The 20861-nt window shown below is 48.4% G+C and overlaps 1 long non-coding RNA gene across 4 annotated transcripts in view; it reads left to right on the plus strand.

The window, feature by feature from the left end:
• LOC113632546 (uncharacterized) overlaps positions 1–20861 on the plus strand; it is a 211382-nt gene that overhangs the window by 172259 nt on the left and 18262 nt on the right. For all 4 annotated transcript variants that reach the window (XR_003437855.1, XR_003437857.1, XR_003437856.1 and 1 more), the window contains exon 3: positions 6636–6773. This is a non-coding gene — a long non-coding RNA (uncharacterized LOC113632546). The remainder of the gene's footprint in view (positions 1–6635; positions 6774–20861) is intronic.

Consider the following 20861-nt stretch of genomic DNA (forward strand, 5'->3'; position numbering starts at 1 on the left):
TTCTTTCCTCAGTCTCCTCAGGGCAAAGAGTCTTCACGAGCCCAGGGGACAGAAGCATTTTGCACACAGTAGGCACTTAATAAATGCTTGTTGAAACCCTCTTTGGAATCCTGAAGCTGCCGTCCTTCACACTTGCTTTCCCGCCCATCTGATTGGGTCAGCCTACAGTCCATGTAGGAACCTAGTAAAAACTCTCAGTAGCCGAGTACAGAGAACAGAGCCCTGTGGCCCTCAGCTAGACACTTTCTTCTACTTGTCGCTGTGAACCCATGTTCAGCAGAGTTCTGGAGTTTCACAGGTTATTGGATAATAACTTGTGCCCAACCCTGTGGCAACAGAGCTCACATCTTTCTGCCTTTTCTAGAATAAAGGGTAGTCTAAGTAGGACACCACCACTCAGGAAACCTTTGGGTCCTGTTGACTTGCTTTTCTCTCCCAGAGCCTCCTGCTACCTTCCGTGGGTCATGGTGTGGGGCTCCTCCTAGAGCTGATCACATGTGCCACCGACCTCTGTGAAAGACTGGTTACATGCTGGCCTTGGGATGGGTACCTTGGTCCATTTCCAAGGGATACATCTGGGAGAGGAGACAAAGGGAGGGCACAGAGGAGGAGGGCTGCTGGGCTGTTCCGGTCTGTCTGTTGTTCACGCTACTCCTCCGGCCCGCCCGAAACTGGCCTCCTCTTCTTCCCATCCATGCCCCCTCCTCTCCTGAGGCCGTGAGCTCCCGCTGGTCAAGCAGGGCAATCTGTGGCTTAGGTTTCCACTGACCTGTGTTACAGTGAGAGCTGCCACCCAGCTCCCCCGTGGAGCCGGCATGTCCCTTCCCCTCTCCGGGCCTCTGCCCCACTTTATAAAATGAAATGCTCTGAGGTTGATGATATCTAAATGGGTGTTCGGGTGTAAGACGCCCTGCACACAAATGAATGTGCGTTCTCAGCCCAGCTCAGCCACAAAGAGTGGGCGTCAGGAAAGTCCCCTCTTCTCTGGCCTTTAGCATCCTCGACTCTAAGGTGCTGGGGTGGGTGGATGGGTGGGTGGGGAAGTGTGTGCAATAAGCTTTAAGGACACTTCTCACTGTTCCTTTTTTGGATTCTATGTATCCTAATATGAGTGACTTAGAAAAAAACTATTTAAAGAAGAATCCCTGAAAATCACTATGCTGTAAGATTTGATTTCTCAGAAATGATCAGGGAGAATGTGGGACGCCTCAAGGTGGTGTGTGTGTGTGTGTGTGTGTGTGTCTGGGTGTGTGTGTGTGTGTCTGGGTGTGTCTGTGTGTGGGTTTTTTTTTTTTCTTGTTTTACACTCCAGTGAATCCATCTTTGCAGAGAGTATGAAATGAAAACCTGGCACCTTGCAGTAAAATCAGAACTGGCATCATCGTCCTTAAAAAAAAATTTTAAAACACAAAAAGGAAGCCTCAGAAAAATTATGACCAGCTGCCTGCTGGATTCACCCTGCCGAGGAAGCACCTTGTGACACAGTTTACGACCCTGAGGATTATGGCGGTCTCGATGCTATCATCTTAATTGCAGGAGCAGGGCTGCAGCCAGCAGGCTCCCCCGAGCCCCCGTGCTCCGGCCCACATGACATGCCTGGCTCTCCATATGACAAATTTTTTTCTCCACTCTACCTCTCCAAATTACTTTCTGGAGACTACAAGTTTACTGGCTACTGCTGATTGTTTTCTGTTTGATTTTTTTTCTTTCTTTCTTTCCTAAAATGGCATTGTGGAAACCCAAAGAGTGGTGGCGGAGAGGAGGGCAATTCATTCTTCTGCCTAGAGTCTACTCCCCAGGTTGCAAGAGAGAGTTGGAGAGGGGAACCCTGTCTTTCCAGGTCATGAGCTGGTGAAAATTATGATGGTGTCTGAACGTTTTGGGATCATTGGCCACACCAGGATTTGAACCTCAGCCTTGAGACCAAGGGAGCCCCCAGCATGTCGGGAGCCCAGCATCTTTGGGTGGGAAGGGATGGAGGAGTGTTTCTGGCCTGAGACATCACTAGACACATGTGCTGGGTGTGGTGTATGCTTCCAGAGATATTGCTTGGAGAGGAACTAAGCAGAGGAGGATGCCCGAAGCTCTGGTCTTGAAACCCAACTTCTAGGTCTGAGCCCCATCTGCACACCTTACTTGCTGTACGACCTTGAGAGATTTACCTTCTCTCTCTGGGTCTCAGTTCCCCATTTGTAAATTTGGACTTGGGATTTGAGCTGGCGTTTCAAACTAGTGGCACTGAGATTTAGCCTGCAGCAGTTGTTTTGTTTGGCCTGAATTGTTCTTTTAAACCAGGAAATATCATATTTTTTAAAAATCCAAATTAAAATACAAAGACTTATTAAAAAAAGGTTCATGTTCCCCCGTGGCAAAAAATGGCTAGACCTAGACATCGACAAGCTGATATTAAATTCATCTGGGTCAAGAGACCCAAAAGAGCCAAAGCAATCTTGAAGGAGAACAAAGTCACAGGACACACACTTCCTGATTTCAAAAGTTACTACAAAACTATAGTAATTAAAACAATGTGGTAGTGGCACAAGGATAGACATATAGATCAATGGGATAGAACTGAGAGTCCACAAATAAGCCCTCATGTTCATAGTCAAGAGTGCCATTTTCAACTAGGGTGCCAAGATAATAAGATGGGGAAAGGGTAGTCTTTTCAACAAATGGTGATGGAACAACTGGATATCCACAAGCAAAAGAATGAATTTGGACCCCTACCTCATACGACATATAAAACTTAAGTCAAAATAGATCAGTGACCAAATCTAAGAGCTAAAACTATAGAAGTCTTAGAAGAAAAGGTAGGTATGGACCTTCATGACCTTGGATTTGGCAATGGTTCCTTAGATACGACACCAAAGGCATAAGTGACCACGCCCCCCACAATTAGATAAATTGTATTTCATGAAAATTAAAACTTGTGCTGCAATGATACCATCAAGAATGTGAAAAGACAACTCACAAAATGGGAAAGATACTTGCGGATCATGATGAGGGACTTGTAATCAGAGTATATAAACAAGTCTTACAACCCAATAATAAGATAACTCAATTTCAAATGGGCAAAAAAATCTTAATGGACATTTCTTTAAAGAAGGTATATAAGCAGCCAATAAACACATGAAGATGTTCAACGTTTTTAGTCATTAGGGAAATGCAAATCAAAATCCTAATGAGATACTACTTCATATCAACTAGGATGGTGATAATCAAAAAGACAAAATAACAAGTGTTGAGGATGTGGAGAAATAGGAACTCTTCTTCATTGCTGGTGGAATGTAAAACAGGCAGCCACCTTGGAATGTAATATGTCTCCACACCCATGTTTATGCTCTTCCCCTCCCCTTCCCTGGAGTGTTTTACTTCCCCATACTCCCTAGTGAGACACTTGTGTCCACAGACTCAGCAGTTGGGCTTATGGGTTCCACTGCACCCTTATGGGTTTAGAGTCAGTGTGTGTGTGTGTGTGTGTGTGTGTGTGTGTGTGTGTGTGAGAGAGAGAGAGAGAGAGAGAGAGAGATCTGGAACAAATGAGAGGGGAGGCATTGGGCCGGAGGAATGATCTCTGATTTAGGAGCTAAGAAAGTCTCCCAAACTTCCTCTAGACCACAAACCCAAATGCCTAAACAGGCCAGGCAGGTTTTGGTCATTAGCGAAGCAGGGGGGTTTGATGGGCAACAGCGAGTAGTGGAGTCTATGGCAAACTAGGGAGCATAGGCTCTGTCTAAATGGGAAGCTGCTATTATTTCCTCCCTGTTGATGTGTTGTGAGGAAGTGCCAGGAAGGTTTGATCTTTTAAGTTTTCAGGAGGAACTGGAAATCCATATTTGTCTATAAAATGTACTGATCTTAAAAAGCATTGCACGGGACAAATAGAGTTGTGTGATGCTTTTAAAATTTTCAGGTATTGGTCTAGACTACTGGAGGCCTCGTCTCTAGGTGAGGCCACCGGGCATTGGAGGGTCTGAGAACCGGCCTGAACCCAAAGATACCAGCCTGCCACTCCGGGCATCACCTGAGCTTCCCTCCTGGACCCTCCTTGCTGAGGAATAGCAATGACCGGAAGGATGGTAGGCAAGAGGGAAGCCAAGAGAAGGTTCCAGATGATGTGGGTTTTTGAGAAAGAGAGAGAGAGAGAAAGAGAAGGGGGGGAGGATATTGAAACGGAATGGAATGATGTGAAATAGATCTATGTGTGGTGGAAAGAGCACCAGCTGGGTTAGGGGTCAAGGGCCCTGTGCCCTCCAATTGGTTAAACTCCAGGTGTTGGGACACAGAGGTAGGTAAGCCATACTTCCTGTCCTATGGTAGGCCTAGTCTCTTATGGTAGAATTGGATGGAAACCAATCCTTATCTTATATGCCTGTGTAGTATCCTGGTTGTTGCACCATATTCAAGGGCTGCCTACCAAGGAGGGAGCCACCTATGCTGCCTAGGGCCCGGACGGAGACAGCTCACCATGGAGAAAGGAGGGGACGTTTGAGCTGGGTATAGAAGAATCAGTAGGATCCTGTCATCTAGATAAAGACAAGTAGGAGGAGTATTTTAGGCCTGAAGCTATCAAGGCATGTGAAGGCAGGGTCTTCTGGAGTAGTAGTGGGCTTTGTCCGGAGCCGTTGTATTGTGTGGGGTGGAGATATGTATGAAGAGAATCATGGTGGGAGATGAGACCAGAAAGGAAATTGGATCAGATCATAAATGACCTCAGTACTGGGTAAAGGGCTTACCAGTGAAATCATAGGGGTCGGGAGGAGCCATGGCAGGTTTTGAAGTCAGAAAGAGCCATGATATATTCATTCATTCATTCATCAAATATATTTTGAGCACTGAGGACTCAGAGGTGAGCAAAGCATACCAACTCCTGCCTTCATGGAGTTTTTCGTCTGGGGCAGGGGGAGACGAAAATTAATACAAGAATCACCCAAACTCGTTCATCACTTAAGACTATAATAAGAGCAGTGAAGAAAGAGGCGAGGATGCTGTATCTAAGAGCTGGGAGTGAGGAGGGAGGGGGAGCAGAGGAGGCTGGAAACCCAGGCTGGAAACCCAGGCTGGGTAGACTCAGCCTTGCATACGGGTTTAGATTTTCTTCCAGGTGCCCAATGCCTTTGTACTGCTTTACCCAGGGCAGGACTCAGCTACGACCTTGCTGGGAATGCTGGGCATGCCTCCCACCCCCCAGCCCCCAACCTCCCCCTCCGGCCTCTGAGTCTTGGATTTCGCAACTGTACAATGAACAGGCCACCTCCAAGGCCCCATACAATCTCTTTAATTTTCTCCCTCCCCACTGCTGGCCCCCAGCTCGTTGTCTTAGCAGACGCAGCAGAGTCAATGTCGGTTTCACACGCTGGCTTCTCCCCCTTGTCTCCCTGCCTTCTACTTTGGAAGCTCCCTCTGGCCTCCCGGCTGCCTCTACCCTTTATCGGCTCAGCCTGGAGGGTGGGAGGGTGACACGGAGGTGTCCTCCTGACTGCTGAGGCACAGATCCTGCTGAGGAATGCTCCCCCCACCCCGAGGGCTGAGGAGAGCTTATGTGTTCAGGGGCCCCGGGGAGGCTGGGGCCTGGCTGTGGGCCTGGACACTTGTCTAGAATTGAACCTGACAGGATGTGGGCCACCTGGCGGGGTGGCCAGAAAACTGGCCTGGAGCCAGGGTCCTGGGTTCTAGCTTTGGTCTCACCTTTGATTCACTGTGTGCCCTGGGTAGTCATGGCCCCCTCGGCCTCAGTTTCCTCAACTGGTAAGATGAAATCGTTGTTCCAGAGAAGTAGTTTTTATTAATAATCTGGATCTCCCTTTTCTTCGAGGAGAATCTTATGTCCTATCCTGATGCATTGATATAAACCAGATGGAAGCAAAGTCACTCAGCTTTTTGTGAAGGCTGAGGGTCTGGGGCCCTGCCCACACAACTGGTCTGACCCCAGGGAGCCCTGGGGTAGACGACCCGGACCGTGTGGTCTCCAGACATGTTGTAATGATGGAGCTGAAGGAGACGCCTGCAACCTTTTCAGGGCTGAAAGTGCTGGGGCTCCGTACCCCGACTGGATGGGTGAGGCCGGGGAGGTCCAGGAGGAGAATAACCCACTGCTGCCCCTGGCCCTCTGCACTTGGTCTGGGGCACACAGTCTGGAGGGGCGTCTGGGAGTCAAGAGAAGGCTCTCTCCACCCACGTGTCTCCCTGGCTCTGCAGGGAATGTTCCGGTTTGTTTGGGCCCGGTCCTGCTTACTTGCTCCCTGGGGCCTCCTTTTCCAGAGGCACCAAGCTTCCTTCTCCCCACCCCCACCCGGCTTGATGGAATGCAGAGGGGAGAATAGCCCAGGCTGAGGCAATGTCTTGAATTATTTTGCAAACACGTTGGGTTCAGCAAAGCCCCACATACATCTTGTCCCCAGCACCCTCTCCCTGGATGTGTGAGCCCATATGTTCCTGGGCAAATGTGCTCCGTCTGCTCGGGCTGCATTTGCAATTAGCTCATCAGGATGCTGTTCTCTAATAGCTCTTTGATGTCCAACGAGCCTCCTAAGCCTGTGTGTTTCCTTTCCTTTGAAGCAGGACATCGTGTTTTGCCAGAAGTCAATGAAACGCCACAGTAGAACAGAACGGTTTAATTCCCTCCTCAGATACAGGGCTGAGGGAGTTCAAACGGACTTCCGCCCACGCCTGCTCCCCGCATCGGCCTGTCAGATGCCCACCTCAGAGGCCTGGTGGAGGCCGCGACCCCTGGAGGCTGGACCTTCCGAGGAGGCTCTGACCACCTTCACCAGGTAATAGCCCAAAACACCTGGCAGCCTTGGCCCACCCTTGAGCCTTGGGGCTCCTTCCCTGACTGCACGTCGATTTGCCCATGACCCTGACTCCTTGGTTGGCTCTCACCTTGATTGGCTATTTCCTCTGATATGGACCAGGCATGGGGCTCTGGCCTGGCCGGTGTTCGCCTCTCAGGCTCTGGTGCCCTCTGCACTCCGGTTGGGCTACTTTTGACTTCAGAACTCCTGTCTCAGCCCTGACAGCTTTTGGTGACCTCACGTATTAAGTGTCTAAGGGAACATGCCCCCAGGGCCGGCTGGGGCCTCAGAGTCAGGCCTGACCCCAAGCGGCCTGGTCTTCCCGTGCTGGTTCTCGTCCGGGTGTGAGCACCTGTGTCTCACATGCTGAGTCCATCTGCTGCTGCGGGAACTTCAGAGTCCTGCAAACTTCCCTTCCTTGGTGTTTTGGGAGTTGCTAAGGGTGCAGTTCCTTCCTGCATTTTTTGACGCAACCATCACTGCTGCTCACTAGGCCTGCTAACCGAGCCTTCACTGGGGACCTCCAGCCATACCAGTGCCTGCTGGACTGGGCCGGACCAGTTCTCCTGGCAGAGTGCTGCTTCCTCGTAGCTGGACATGCCCAAACCCGATGCTGGGAGCTGTCCTGGGACCCCCAGAAGACATCCCGGTCCCCCTTATTATCTGCTGCCTGGTTCAGAGCTGGGAGGTTTGGACACAGACCCCTGCACGTTCCTTGTGAAATTAGAAGAAGCATATTCCCTGCCTGGGCGTCATATGGGCTGAGGGGTAGAGAGTTCCACGCAAGGGATTTGAATCCCAGTGAGTTATTCATTCATTGATTAATTCACTCACCAAAACTTGGTTGAGCTCCTATTAGGTGCCTCACCCCGTCTGCCCTCATGGAGCTTATACTCTAGTGGTGGGTACACCCCATTGCACAAATACACAGGAGGTGTTTATTACTGGGCAGGAGAGAGCAAAGCTAGGATGAAAATATGACCGGGAGCGACCAGAGGCCAGTGTAGGTAGCGTGGTCAAGAACTTCTTTGAGGAAGTGACATTTAAATTGAGACTTAGATGACGAATAAGAGCCAGCCATGCAAAGCTCCAGAGGGAGAGCGTTTCCAGAGGAGGAAGGAGCGGTGCAGAGGCCGGGGCCGAGGATAAGTCTGGTAGGTTCAGGATCAGAATAGGGCTGGTGTGGCTGAAGCATGGTGAGTGAGAGGGGCAAACAAGATGGGAGATGGTGTGGAGAACTTGGGGGCTGCCAATCACAGACTAGGATGAGAGGTCAGATTTGATTCCAGTGGGAAGGAAAATCCTAGGAGGGCTTGATGACCAGAGAGACTGGGTCAGATACAACCAGGGCATTATCATTTCACTTCTTGAAGTCTCAGTTTTCTCATCTGTAAAATGGGCATAATAATATCTCCTCCATAGGGTGGAATAATGAATGAGGAGAGAGTAGAAGAATAAAACTAGATCATGAATTATGTGCTGAGATGAATTGTAACAACTGAAGGTAACTCTTCTTTTTCAGTTTCCAGGAAACCAGGATGAAATCAGAACAGGTTACTTAGTGGTAGGAATCACCCAGCTCAACAGGGGAGACCATTTCTAGCCCTAAGTTTAGAAAGGCATTTGCCCCTGAAGGCTTAGATGCCCTATCCCTTATTTTCTACATCATTCCTACGCTCCTGAGACATCCTGATCATCTTTGGCCACTGGTTGGTTTAGGACGGACCTGGGGAGATGGAAATAGGACCCAGGCTACTCCTGGCTTAGCCGTAAACTGCAGACTCACCTATAGATTTGGAATAGCTGCCAGTGAGCTACTGCCCTCAGCTTTCTCTCCCATGGTCTGTGCCCTGGTCAGGGGCTGGTAAGAGGGCCTGGGAACTATCCAGAGCGTCTGGACTGAACCTGGCTCCAGGCGCTGGTGTTTACTTCCTCCGGGTTTTCTTATTTGAAACCCACGACTTGTAAATAATCTATGGGTTGTTGGTAAAGATGGAGCAACTTATGATGGTGCAGAGTCGCCGTTGGATGGTAGTCTGACTCCTGCCATGGTTTACCCTTTATGAGCTGTATGACTGGGGAAGATCACGTTGACCTCCTGGGCTACAGTGTCCCAGTCTGTCACACAGGATCGGGATCTCTTTCGGGAGGGCTGTCGTGAAGTCACAGCTAATGCCCCATCAGGCCTGGCCATGACAGAGCTCTACACCCCATTCTTTTTATTCACGAATGTAGCTGCAGTTGCAGAACCACAGCCAAATTGTGAATTAGTGATACACAGCCTTGTTGGTTCCAAGGATAATCAACTGTTGAATAAGTCTAGATCTTGGCCGGCCAGGTGATGTTTGAGGTAACTGGCAAACGGCTTGAAAAAATGAATGGCTTTAAGGCAACTCCAGACAGCCTTCCCAGGTCCTCCCAGCAGAAGCAGAGGCGGTGGAAGCCCATCCCTATATCTGTGGCTGGGAACCGGGCAGGGAGCCCAGGGGGCAGACACGTGGTTGACTCCTCTCCAGGCCACTTACAGCTGAGGGCACGGGGCCCAGCACAAGTAGATGCTCAACATTCAAACACGAGTCTGTTTACTGCTAGATTCCAATGGTTTTAAGCAAGGCGTGGCTGGGCCTTTAAAAATAAACAAATCAAACGTGCCAATATGCTTTGACAATCTCCTCATTCATGCCTTTTGCTTGGTCCTCTTCTACTGGACCCACTGCTTAGATACTGTCCTTTATTTGCACCCCCAACACATTCACAGACACTCATACACGTTCTCGCACCCTCACTCACACGCACCCACACACACCCCGCAAGGGTACTCAGAGAACAGCGCTGCAGAGGGACTCAGGGCTCCGTTCGAGCACCTGGAGTTTGATCCTGGTTCTAGCAAGCCATTGCTATGGGACCCTGGGCAAGTAGCTTAACCCCTTTGAGCCCCGTCTGCAAAATGAAGAGAAAAATAACATGTGTAACTCCTGTTGCCAAGAAAGGCATGTAAAGCGGTCGCGTGGCACCTGGCAGGTAGGAAGCCCTCAGTCAACGCTAGCTATTCATCCTGCAGTGTCCCCACGTGCACTTACACACCAGCACTCGAGATAAAGCACATCGAAACACGCAGCGAAGAATCGGGGCTTTTCGCCTCTGTGAGCCACTGGGCCAGGAGACAGCCAGGGTCTGGGCCCGGTTGTGGGCGGAGGGTGCTGGGCCTCGCTCTTGGTCTCGGGTCGGGGTATGGCCTGCTGGGGCCGTGCTGGGCAGGGAGTAGCAAAGGTTTCTATCTGGGAAGAAACGGATGGGAGCCAACAATGGCCTCTCATCCTCTTGTCAGAAGGCTGTGGAATTAAAGCCAGCTGGCTTTTGTCTCTATCAAGTGGTCTTTTATATGGAGAGATAACAAAGGACAATTAATATAGCAACTGGAGCAACCTTTGATGCCCTGGTAATTTCTCTGCCTTACAATTATCGAACAATCAGGGTTTTCCAGGCTCCCAATTAAATCACAGTCGGAAACAGAGACTGGCAGAAAGTGGACATTGCAGCTAGAGGCCACACTGACCCAAGGAAGGACAGCGATCTGGGACTCCAAGGGAATGCCCGGGGTGGGCGTGGTGGCAGAAAGAAGGGTCTGGGTTGAAAAATGAGCCTCCCACCTGGGTGGCAGCTGGACCAGCCTGGGAGAAGAGCAGATGCCATTGCTGATGGAAGGCCTGGGAGGGAGCATCTGGCCCCCGACGCTGGCACACACCTCGGAAAAGCAGGCTCTTGGCACGCCTGCTTGCCCAGGCTGGCACACCCTGGGATCAGGAGCCGGCCCTGTGCTCCATCTGGGGGAATTGGCATTAGCAGAGGCTGGTCCTCTAACTCACAGAGGGGTCGCCTCTGTGCTCACGCAGGCACCAGCCTATTGCACCTCTGAGCTTCCTCCAAGGGCAAAGCACTCGATGATTCAGGTTTAAGTAGCATCAGAGAGAAAGGTCGGTTCTCCCCGAGAAGGCCAGTTCCCTGCCTGGAGCACCCATCGTGATGGGCCCTCCCCAGCTGCTCTGCATCAGGACAGCTGTTCAGGCTGCTCGCAGCTAGGTGCACCTGCCCTGGCTTCAGTCCCCCATTTTGGAAACTGGTCCTCAAAGTTCTCCTCTTCCTTATTCATTGTTAATGTAACCTCTACTGATTCAGCCCCTCTGGGGCGCCGGGCTAGGAACACCACTCACGTTCCCTTATGTGAGCCCTACAACCACCCTTATGAAGTACTTGCTATTGTGTCTGCCTTACGGAAGAGAGAATAGTTTTCCCTGAGGGTACATTACTTACCTACAGCTCTGTTGCTCATAAACGGCACAAACAGAATTCAGACCTATATCTACCTGACTTCAAAGATATAGCCTTAACCACTGGACCACACGGCCTCCCCTCGATTGTTGCAAAATAGACGGGAGCCAAGCTGGCGGCCCAAAGCACAGTCAGCTCACACAGCAGGAAGGGTGTTTGCAATGCTGCCCCTGGCCTGGCCACTGCTGTCACCATACCATCCCTTGAGAAACTTTTAACTATGCCTGTGTCTTTGTGTCACCTGCTTTATGCTCAGAGTCCTGAGTGGGACCATCCTGTTGGCCAATTCTAAACCCCATTCTCCTGTCCTGGAAGCTGAGAAAAGAAATGTCCACTTCCTGGACAATATGAGGGATTTTGAACCCCTGCACCCCACATACTTTGGGCCTCTCTCAAATAGAAATCGGGTTTGGAGGCTGGGAACCAAAAAGAAAAAGTACATTTGTCTAGTTCAGATTCCTAAGAAACGTCATCCCCATCCCCACCCCTTAACACATGGGAAACATGCTGGGATTGATTTGGGATATCTGTGGTCTTGTAGGGGGAGGTGGAAGCACATGCCACATAGCCTCCATCTGAGATCCCATCTTCCTACTTTCCTTTATGGATGGAGATGTTGGGGCCCAGAGAGGTTAATATACCTGCAGGAGGTCACACAGCTGCTTAGTGACATTATAATTATAAATAAAAATTCCACCCATGTATACCAGCTTGGGGTGGCTGGTCTGAATCAGTGAATGTTGTATGAAAGGACTTTTCCTCCTCTCCTCCATCCCTTTCTCTCTGTTTATGTTAACTAGCAAGCCCTGTGATAAATGCTCTGGGGATACAGGTAAGTACGAAACCTGATCTCTGAGCTCAGGGAGCTATCCAAGGACTCCCAGGATTCAGGAAGGGTGAGCAGAGGGTGCCAAGAGCAAGCTCTGCTGGTTTAGACAATGACTTGGGTCTCCTCATCCTCTTGCTTGAGGCCAGGGGACGTCTGAGCTATAAGAAGGCCTCATAAAGTTGTAAGGAAGAATGACAGCAATTTCTCAAGGCTGATTAGGGACAGAGTTGCTGGCAGAAGGTCCATGGGGTGGCACATGGCGCACCTTTGGGCCATGCTGGGGATACGCCAGTCCTTGTCCCACAGAGAAGATCTCTGTTTCCTTGTCTGTGAAGTGAAGACCATGGTCAGACTTCTTTTACAGTGTTTTTTCATGAGGATTAAGTGGTGTATGGTGATTAGAGAGCTTTGTAAACGGTGAAGTGCGTGCACACTTGTTACTAACATTTTGTGAAGCTGGAGGTCCAAGGATGCCAGCTCCTCTGAGACTGATGGAAGTTTGGAGGCCCTGGGGCTCTGAGAAGGCCTGGATTTTAACTCCAAATCTGCCTGGTTTTGCTGCTCTAAGGCAAGAACCTAGAGGAAAGCAAGTGGCATCACGGAGCCATGGAAGAGCCTCAGATGGGAGCCTGTGATCTGGGCCTCATCCCGGGCTGCCTGGCTATGGAACCTTGGACCAATCTCTGCTGATTCTTGGGTCTCAGTTTCCTCAACTGTAAAATGAGGCAAAGGTGGAGGGACCACAGGGATGGGTGAAACAATAGAGTAGTCAAGAGCTCAGGGTCTGAGCTGAGGCCTGAGCTCCAATCCCAGCGTCACCACATGTGAGACATGCAAGTTGCTTGACCTCCTCCTTCTCCCTCTTGGACCTCAGTTTCCTTATCTTTATAATGGTGTAATAATAGCATGTCTCCCACGAGGTTACTGTAAGCGTCCAAAGGGCCAGTATGTGGCAAATGCTGAGGATGGTTCCAGTGGTGAGTGCCGAATTCCCAAGCAGTTTTGCCGCTGCCACAGAATTCTTCTTCTTCAGACATGCTCTTGTTCTATGGATAGGGATGGAATGTTCTACGGGGGAGCAAAGTGCCCTAGAATAGATGAGCCAGGACGCGGCGCCCGGGGGGGGTGACAGTGGGGGGTAAACTGCAGCAGCTTGTTTACTTGGCATTAGCCCACTGACAGCCCGCCTCCCTCGAAAGCCAGACAGAGCCTCTAAACTTATCCACCTTCGGAGGACGTTGGGAGGCTCACGCTTATATTTCTGAATGCCTTCCTCCTGGGGAAGCCCCCGGCAGCCTCCATGCCAAAGCTGCTCCTGGGGATTAGGGGTGAGTGACGGCCCAGCACTGTGGGGGTTAATGGCTCCTGGTCGATGTGGGGTGGGGTGCACGCTCGCTGATGCAGAGACAGAGGTGAAGGGTACTTTATTACGATGTATGACTGGTTCCTCGGCTGCTTCATCATCTGCCCGTGCGCACGCAGAAGCCAGTAAGCGATTTGCTCTGTTTTGCCCCTGAGTGTGCCTCCCGAGGAGGGAAATTATTGATTTTCAACACCAGACACATAAACTCGAAGTTATTCCCTGTATTCTTTGGTCCCCGGCGGTACCCTGGTGGACCAAGTTGGCCGTTTCAGGCATCAGACACACGCAGCAGAACCAGGTGGTCATCACCTTGCCAGCATGAGGTGGAGGAACCTTGGTGCTCTCTGAGCTGGTCCTGCTGAGTGACGTGCCAGCCCTCCGGACCCGCCCTCATCCCAGTCCACCGCCGTTCCCGAGCTTGTGGGGAATGGACTGCTGAGCGATTGAAGGAAGTGAGGTCCAGGTCCGGGAGAGAGGGTGTCGGTTCTGGGGAGTAGAAGTGAGCACTGGACGTGATTCTGACCTCTGAGACGGGACAGCTCTAGGGCTGTGGTCATCACCTTATCTCCTCCAAGCCCACAGTTTACATCTGTAAAGTGAGAGTTAAATGGCCACTGTGTGTGAACCCATAGAAGATGGATGGACAAGCTTCCTGGGTATTAACCATGGCTCTCACCATGACCCAGGGCGTCTGTAGTGTGTGTGTTAACACGCTACAGCATCGAGCAACCCTGGGCTATCAGGCTGGGTGGAGACTTCCCTAGCTGCAGGCCTATCTGCTCATTTTCCAGGTGGGAAAACTGAGGCCCAGGGAAGGTGAGTTACAATGAATCTTCTTGTTTCCTGTCTCAATCTCCATCCACCCTCAGGTCAAACACCCAAAATGTTTTCTCCTATTTTCTTATCTGCTTTGTAAAGTGTCTAAATATATTTCACTTTTATAATTAGAAAAAAAAAAACTGTTACAATAATGCAAATCCATTGCCATTTTTTTCTTTTCAAGAAAAGGCAGAAAAGTAAATGTCTCAAGGACATTTGAAGAAGGCACAAAGTTTGGCAAATATCAATTACATCAAGCTTATGATCTATATGATTTTAAAGAAATTTTAGTGATCTTTTCCCGTGGTCTGCAGAAGAAACCAAAACTCCTCAAAACCCAACGTCCAAAGCCTCTTCCTGTCTGTTCTTAACCACCCATTTCCCAATCCCATCTGTACTCACACATTCTCTGCTCAAAGCAGCCCCCTGCCTGCTTCCTCTCCCTCCAACCCCACATGCCATTCTTCCAGCTCCCAGCTACTACCTCTGAACTTCCTTCCTTTAATTAAAAAAGAAAACATTTTTTTTTTTCAGCAATAAAGTCATTCCCTCATCTCACTCACAAAGTCTAGAGGTGGGCAGGGGTTTAATGATGGAGTCAAGGGCCAGGCTCTCTTTCTGCTCCAACATCCTCAGCATGCTGCATGTATGCCCTTGTATTTATTGCTTCATGGTCGCAAAATTGCTGCCACAGCCCCAAGCATCAGCTCTGTGCTCAAGGCAAAAAAGGGAGAAGGGCAGCACTAGCAAATCTCTCTGTCATCAAAAAATGAAAGCTTGGGCTTCCCTGGTGGCGCAGTGGTTGAGAGTCCGCTTGCCAATGCAGGGGACATGGGTTCGTGTCCCGGTCCGGGAAGATCCCACATGCCGTGGAGCGGCTGGGCCCGTGAGCCATGGCCACTGAGCCTGCACATCCAGAGCCTGTGCTCCGCAACGGGAGAGGCCACAATAGTGAGAGGCCCGCGTACCACAAAAAAAAAAAAAAAAAAAAAAGCAAGCTTTCCCAGAAGCCCCAAGCTGACTTTCTGAGATGTCCCATTGGCTGGAACTCATCATGGGACCACTTCTAGTTGCAAGGTAGTCTGGGAAAGTAAACATCAGCCAGAAGGGAATGTCAATACTTGATTGGTCCGGACAAACCATGATTCATCTCTAGGGGTAGGGCACACTGTCATTCTGAACAAGATCGAAGTTTTGATAGCAAAGAAGTGGAAAATGGCTTTTGGGGAGGCGTTTTCTGGTGACTTCCCGGGCACCGTGTTTTGTGACTGAAAGCCTTGATGTTCTTCATCTTACCCGCATCCACATGGGTAATTCTATCTAATGACCCACCAAGCCATTGATTCTCAATTTATCATGAGAGCCTGATACTTCCCGGGTCAATCTCCTGAGTTCCAAAGCCCTCATCCAGCCTCGGCCATAGGCACCCACTCCTCCTTGCCCACTGCAGGGCAGGCTCCACATCCGGATCCCTCATCCCTAGTCTTATTCTCTGACTTCAACCTCCCATCTCTCCAGATCTTTTCACCCTCTACTCCTGTTTTTATTTTATATTAGTTAGTTAGCTTGACTCTCTCCAGCCCTCCTATCCTCTAGCCCAGAGTTGCAAATTCTTTCTTAAAGGGTCAGATAGTATTTTAGGCTTTGTGGGCTATACAGTCTCTGTTGTAACTACTCAACTCTGCCCTTGTAACACAAAAGCAGCCAGAGATGCTGCATAAAGAATGGACATGGTTGCGTCTAATAAAACTTTATTTACCAAGCAGGCAGTGGGTTGGGTTTGGTCTCAGGACATGGTTTTCTGATCCTTGCCTTCACTGGACTGTCTCACCTAGACTCCTTGGAATATTGCTTCCACCCTTCTCTTCAGGCCCCTTGGTATCTTTAACCCCATACTATTCATTGTGATATAGCCGATCTTTAATGAGAGTTCTGGGTGTCAAGTTCTAGGCTAATTGCTTTATCTATGAGGTGGAAAACATTAATCCCATTTGCCTGATGGGGCTCAGAGCTGCACTGTAGAGAGTGCGCCCCAGACCCCCACCATAGAACAACACTCTCCCCTGCTCCTTCCCCCGTGGGTGGCCTCCTCCTGTCAGATGTGACAGGGTCTGCAGAAGTCCTTAGGCTGCTGTGAACTGATGGAGCGCTCTAGACGTTCACCTGAGCCTCTGGACCCCTCCATGTTCATGGCCCAGTCTCAGCTGAACCCTCTGCAAAGCCAGCCATCTTTACTCGACTCAACCCCTCCGTACCCTACTTACGACCACGCTTTGCCCTCTCCTATCTCCGTCATCACACCTCCAATGTCACTGAGGATGTGGAAGCCACCATGCAAAAATATTTGCTCGGCTTCTGGCCTCCCACTCCTCCTTCTCGTTTCTGTGTCGGACCCCCTTCCTGCCCTTCTCAGAGGAGGTCTCCTGATCAGGTCTTAACCTCCCGTGCATCACGGAGCCCACCTTTCCCTGCCTCCTCAGGGACCTTGCTTTGTTAATTATGCCTGGTTTCTTGAGAAGTCCTTCGCCACTATCTGTAATCCTACCCCGTCTCCCTTCTCTTAAAGCAACAAACAAACATAAAAAAAAACAGCCCTCTCGTCAGCCTGCCCTCTAGACACTGCTCCTTTTGTCTCCTTCCTTTCACAGCCTAGTGTCCAGACATAACAAGAGCCTCCCCTCATGATCTCCACTCTCTCATCTCCCGTTAACCCTTCAACCTGCTGAAATCATGTGTTCCCTCTCTGTACTCCCCTGAAATTGCTCCCACTGAGGTCACCACATGACCTCCTAATTGCCAAGTGCCATGGGCTTTTCAGTGCCCCATCTTGCCTGACCCCTCTATGGCATCTGACCTTGCACAGCATTTCCTGTTTCTTGAGACCGCCTCCTCCCTGGCCCTTCTCCCCAGTTCTCCCTCCTGCCTCTCTCCCTCCGTGCTCATCCTCAGTGTCTTTTGCTGGTTCCCCTTCCCGAGCCTTTTGCATTAGCTTAACGCTCGCATGGGCTCTGCCCCTGGCACGCCTCCTCTCTGGGTGAGTCTGACAGTTCTCTTGGCCTCAATGATCACTCACATCTGGTTATCTGCCCGATGGCTCTCTCTAGCGCAGTTCTCCCTGCTGAGCTTCAGACCTAAATATCTGAAGGCTTCTAGAAATTTCCAGCTGGATCAACATGCCAACACTGAAGGTATGATCTCTTCCTCCCAATCCTGCTCCTCCTGGAAACCTTATTTCCCCAATGGCCACAATATCAATTCAGTCATACAAGCCAAGAGTCAAGAGCTAGCCTAAGCTTGTGTCTGTCTCTCAGTGCCCACAACAGATTGGCTGCCAGATTCTGTTGATTCTGCCTTTTTTGTCTCTGCAAATCCAATCTATCCCTTCCTCTTCAACTCTTCTGTTTACATGTCTCTTGGGAATAATTTAATTGTTTGACTCAAGTGTCTACATGTGGGCTGCTGGCAACAATCATTCCTCTCGTGGCTTCCATTCCTCATGGATGCTGGCTTCCAAGGCAGCAAGATGCTCCCCACGGCTCAGGATTCCTTCATTTGGGGTTAGTCGGCCCCTTTTCTCAACCTCTGACCCAAACAACTGACTCACTCCAGGACCTGGATTGCCCACGAACCCTCCCTGCACTATCCCACACCACTCTGACTGCTGTTGCATGGAAAAAACCCAAGCTCACTCAAGAACTTCCTAACTTTTCATTTTGGACTTTGATGAATTAGTTCAATATGAAATGGGTCACTGCACACATGGTAAACCATTCAGATATTACAGATACAAATAGACAAAGAACTCTTCTTCTCAGAAATATCTGACACCCCTGTTCTCCTTGGCAGGGGCAATGACTGTTACCACTTCTATAGTTTTTCAGAAATGCTACTTTTGTTCACATGCACAGATGTGTTTCCAGCCTGCATTATCGAGCACCAGAGCCACATGTGACTATTTAAATTTAGATCGATATAAGTTAAAATTAAAATTAGATATTCAGTTCCACAATCACACTGGCTGCACGTCCAACATCACTAGCTGAATGTGGCTCGTGGCTACCCTACTGGACAGTGCAGATGTAGAACATTTCCAACAGCACAGAAATTTCTAGTGGATGGCATCTAGTTGATACAGTGCTGTGCACCTTGATTTTGTAAAAAAAAGAATTTTATCTTAAAGATAATGCCTCCACCTCATTCCTTATCATTATTGCATATCATTAGTTGTTTAACCAAGTTCCCTAGTGATGGACATTTAGGTTGTTTTCAGGCTTTTGCTGTTACAAACAACTTTACCACAGACTTTAGTTATATATGTATTTATGTCCATGCACAAGTGTGTCTACAGGATACAGTTCTACAAGTAGATTTACAGGTTCAAAATGTAGGTAATTTTTAAAATATTTATTGGAAAATCTTCCTCACATGACAATTACTCCATAACAGTGGGACACACACCTATTTCCACAAGACTTCTTCAACGACACACATTATTGAGTTTTTCCATTTTCTATTTAATAGGTGAAACATTATACCACATCATTATTTTACTTTCCATGTTTAAAAGTATGAGGGATTATAAGTCATTTATATATGAATTTTTTTCTCTGAAATGCCCTTGCCCTTTCTTTACATTGGATTGTTGTTGTTTTTCTTATTGATTTACAAGATCTCTTTACATATATTAGCCCATTGTCAGATGGCCTGCTATTCTTGTAATCTGGGTTTGTCTCCACTTCTCTTCCTTACCAGGAAGAATTGTTTCATGCTAATGTGACTAATGTTATCAGTATTTTAATGGCTTCTGAATTTTGTGTCTTAGAAAGGCCTTCTTTAATGTTATGAAAGGTACTCTTATATTTTCCTTTACTTATTTTATCGCTTAATTTTTTTTTCTTTCCTATTTGATCAATGTGGAGTTAATTTTAGTGTAAGGAGTGAGACAGAGATCCACATTAGTTTCCCAGCTGGTTAGCCTCAAATTATTTATTGAGTGATGCTTCTTCTAATGAACTAAAATGTCAACTTTACTATAGTATATGAGTTGCAGGAACTTCTCTGTATCTTGGTTACCAGATTTGTAAATGAAAATAATAATTTAGGGTTGTTGAAAGGGCTAATGAGATAATTATGAGTATGTAGAACAGCGCCTGGCACAGAGTAGGTTCTCAATAAATGCTATCATTACTGATATTCCCTCCAGATATATATGTCTATTTCTGGACCTTCTATTCTATTCATTTAGTCTGTGTACCGTTCAGGATTTGAAATTGCAAACAAAGAAACCTACTCTGCCAACTGGAGCAGAAAAGGGATTTATTAAAATCTCTTGGGGGACTCTCCAGGGAGGCCAGAGAATCAGACCTGGTGGCTGTGCAGCCAGGAAGCTGGCCTCCCTGGAGGACTGTTCTGGGGAACACACCATTGCTGCTGCCACCTCTGGGCACAAATCTGAAGCCCTCCCTGATGGCACTTGGGGGCGAGGGTGGTCATCAGGAGCCCCCACCCCCTGCTTCTCCCACCCACAAGCCTGGTGTCTCCACCACCTCCCCCATCAACTCAGATCATGTGTGGCACCTGCTTTCCTATTACCCTCTCCTAATCCAGGTCTCATGTGGGATCACCTGGCAGAGTCTAGGTCATACGCCTGGGTGCTAGCTGTTGGGACTTTTGGATCACACTAATAGATCAATTTAGGGGGACGTGGAATCTTTACAGCAGGTCTCTTCTAATCCGAGAACAAGGTGCGTTTTCATTTATTGAAATCTAATTTTATGTCTTTCAGTAGAGTTTGATAATTTTTTTTTCCTATAGATTAGGCTCATTTTGTATACAGCATATTTTTAGGTTTTTCAAATCTTTTTATTACTGTAAATGGGCTCTTTTCTTCATTTAATTTTCTAATTGGTTATTTTATATAGGAAAGCTATTTATTTTTAAATATACTGATTCTTACTAAAATCTTCTAGTGTTTTTTGCACTTTTTTAAAAATCTGGGATTTTCTCCTTGTTTTAAAAGTGTCTAATCAGATGACCAATAACTGATGATCATTTTGTATGGTCCTTTCAATGCTCTACCTCCTAATTCTTTCTCTTCTTTATTTGCATTGGCTAGTAGGTCAAAACAATGTTTAATATTAGTCATGACAATAGGTGTATCAGCTTACAATAACTCTGCATAGCAAACCACTCAAAGTTCAGTTGAAAATAATAATTTATCCTCGTTCGTATATCTGCAGGTCAATTGAGGGGGGCTGATCCAAGCTGGGCTTGACTGGGTTTGGCTCCAGACTGCAAGTGGGTCCAGGTCCGCTCTGTGTATCTTTCATCTTCCTTGACCAGCTAGCAAACTCTGGCATCCTTTTCTATGATGATGATGGAATGCAAAAGTGGTGAATAGAAATACATGATGCTGCTTACATCGGTCCTCAGAATTGGCACTCTGTCGTTTCTGCCCACTTCCCACCAAACAAAACACGTCACATGACCAAACCAAACCTCAGTGGGGTGGGAAAGATACCCTGTCTTTAGGAGGAGAAACTGCAAAATCACATGGCTAATGACATGGACACAGGGAGGGATGAAGACTTGCATGATGAGCAAATTACAGTGGCATTCTTTGCTTCTTCCTGACCCTAATGGAACGGATTCTAGTGGTTTGCCATCAGAAATGACTGTGAATTTTGGCTTGAGTTGTGATATATATATATATATATATATATATATA

This window comes from Aethalodelphis obliquidens, unplaced genomic scaffold (genome assembly GCF_003676395.1).
Source record: "Aethalodelphis obliquidens isolate GAN/ISIS:26980383/991018 unplaced genomic scaffold, ASM367639v1 scaffold37, whole genome shotgun sequence".
NCBI classification, from domain to species: domain Eukaryota; kingdom Metazoa; phylum Chordata; class Mammalia; order Artiodactyla; family Delphinidae; genus Aethalodelphis; species Aethalodelphis obliquidens.